General features: G+C 42.9%; 1 pseudogene; it reads right to left on the reverse strand.

Annotated features, from left to right (window-relative positions):
• Positions 1–258: 258 nt before the first annotated feature.
• Positions 259–376, reverse strand: LOC122062358 (annotated as a pseudogene).
• Between the last annotated feature and the right edge of the window lie 2,570 nt (positions 377–2,946).

Consider the following 2,946-nt stretch of genomic DNA (forward strand, 5'->3'; position numbering starts at 1 on the left):
TATAGTGGGCTGAATTAGGGAAGTGGTGTAACACCTTAATCTGATATTTATACCTCTACTTGTGGACAGGTAAGAAGAAAGAGCAGAGGAAGCCAATGCCGGCATGGTTGGAAGTTGTGAAGTGCCAAGAAAGCAGAAGTGACCCCACCTGCTTCTGTTCAGCTTGCCAATATCATTGGGGAACTCATAAGGAGGAGTGGACAAAGAGGTAAGTTTAAGTACAAGACTAAGAATAGTAGGAAAAAAACAAAGAAAAAAAAAAGGCGACATGAGAACTTCCCAGGGGGTCACCCATCCTAATACTACTCTCACCCAAGCACGCTTAACTACGGAGTTTTATGGGATTTGGTGCATTAGTGCTGGTATGATCGCACCCACACTGGTAGGTCCAAAATTGGCCAGCCAATTTTGCTTAGTAGAATGTAATTTTTGGGTTTTTACACTGTGGAGCCCACCTCTGTTGTGCAAATTTCCCATTATACCCCTATAGGAAGAGACTTAAATGAGGCATGAAATGCATACTTTAGAGGAAATGAATTTATAGACTACTAAGTATTATATATATATATATATATAGAATGTATATAATTTATATGGAAATAAAAGATGGCAGCCAACTTAAGAAGGCAGCCAAACAAATCTTAGTTATAAGGATTTAAGAGGGCAACCAAATAGACATTAGCAATACTTGAAGAGGGCTAGCCAAACACACCCTTGGGGCTGCCTTATATATAAGGGATAATGGGCTGAGATTGCATCAAACGTGATTGCTGAAATAGTAAGGAGAAAAAGAAAGAAAGGGGAAGAAGAAGAAGGAAAGAGAAGGAAGAAGAGGAAGGAAGAGAAGTGAGGAGGGAACTCACTCACCTCAGACTACTTTTAGATCAACTCTGCACCCAGGTAAGTGAACTTACTACTACAGTAGGCTAATTAGGTAATTTCATGTAGATTGGGCAGCTAGGGTTTGGGTTTTACCCAATTGTTAACTGCCAGGGAATCCCTGTAAGTAGAATAGTTGCCCAGTAAAGAAAGTCCTAATTTCTATGGGCTATTGGGGACCCAACTGGAAAAGAAAAAAAAACCTTATCCCTGCTAAACCCTAGAACATAGGACTACTTCTTTTTCAGTAGGGATTATGCAATAAGGGCTGGAATAGGGTTGATTTAGTGGAAATTCTGCCAGAACCCTAGGAACATAATTTTATTCAAGCTGCAATTATGCAATAGGGGCTGAATTAATTAGGTTAAGTTAGTACTTATAAATGTTCATCTCAAATTGATGGCCAAGGCATAAGAAATACTCTAATTCTACAGTTCTCTTTAAATTCCTACACTATGCCTGCAGAATTAGACTATATTAGTTGTGGGTGTAATAAATTGAAACCTAAAATCGGGTCAACTTGGCATTTAACCTTTTTCCTTACTGACCTAAGATAAGTATTGGAGATTCAAAATGAAAAATGGATGCAATTCGGGCACTACAGCAAACATGGTACCGGTTTTGACCCAGGTAACCCACCGATTTGGGCTCCTGAAGCCAGATGGGCTATGTAACAGGTTACTAAAGTCCAATGTTTGGAATTTCATATGACCTCGAGGACTGTAAGTAGGGATGAAACCCCTTCATCCAATGAAGATCTATTAGTAATTCTCTATATCTAATTCTACTATAGAAAAGGTGTCACACCCCGTTCTCACAGAACCGGGCCAGTGACCGGGTTAACACCGGTTAACCCAAACCTGCCAGGATCATCAGATACTGTATTCCACCACAGCATACACCCAACTAATATAAGCTCATCAGATCAGCAGAAGACTAAGTTTTACCTGTGAATAATCCCATAATACTTGATACCCGAATTGTGATACAATAATTATATACATGTGGGGCCGAAGGCATGATATTTACATAATAAAAGTACAATTCATATATCAAGTATGTAAAGGAAATCATCAGAATAATCAAAGTACACAGCTCGGCTCGGCATCAAGGGTTGAGCTCAGCTCGACATCAAGGGTTGAGCCCATCTCGGCATCACATAGTAGAGCTCAGCTTGGCCTCAGAAGTGGAGCTCAGCACGACCTCAAAAGTGGAGCTCAGCTCGGCCTCAGAACTGCAGTCTCGCAGCACAACTCTCGCACGAGCAGTCAGTGTCGTGCCCTAACTCCTCAGGGGTCCACCAGTCCTCTTCAGGAAACTCGACTGTGGGACCCACCCCATGCTCCTCAAATGTATGACCTGCAAAATCATCTAAAAAGGGGGTGTACACGTGGGATGAGCTCACTAGCTCAGTAAGTGGTAAGATGGACCACACAGCAGTCCACACATCAAAACACAATCATATGCACTACATGCCATGCTATACTTTTTAAATCACATCCACCTAAGCAACATTACTAAGTCTTCTGTTTTAGTACTACTACAGCCACAGTGCGCGTATACTCTGGGTACGAGCCGCGAACTCCATCCCGCGATACGCCCATAGGGCTGTCGGAGAAGGCCCATCGTGAGTACTCAGAAAAATAAAGACAATGCCCTCCACCGGCTCTCAACAGAAATGTAAATGACTGAAATTAAAGGTGCTGACTCCAGCAATTTAAAAGCAGTACGATTGGCCCTCTTGAATGTACCACCGGGGTTGCCGACTGTCCTAAATGACCCGCCGGGCATTATGTCTAACCGCCACAGTGACCCAACGACCGCGACCACTGCTTCCCCCCAAATGATAACCCAACACCTCAACCCCTGTTGGGAAGGGTCGTAGCACGGGATGGTGAAAATCCTAATACCGCATGCTCCTATATGACAATAGTACGATTGCATTGTGCCACCGCGTCCCATACCACGGGCCACCAATGCACTCGTTTCCAAGCCGACTACGGCATCTAGTCTATCAATGCATCATGCACCATGATGTCCACATTCAACATATAAACATCTCATTCA

The sequence above is a fragment of the Macadamia integrifolia genome, unplaced genomic scaffold (genome assembly GCF_013358625.1).
Source record: "Macadamia integrifolia cultivar HAES 741 unplaced genomic scaffold, SCU_Mint_v3 scaffold1002, whole genome shotgun sequence".
NCBI classification, from domain to species: domain Eukaryota; kingdom Viridiplantae; phylum Streptophyta; class Magnoliopsida; order Proteales; family Proteaceae; genus Macadamia; species Macadamia integrifolia.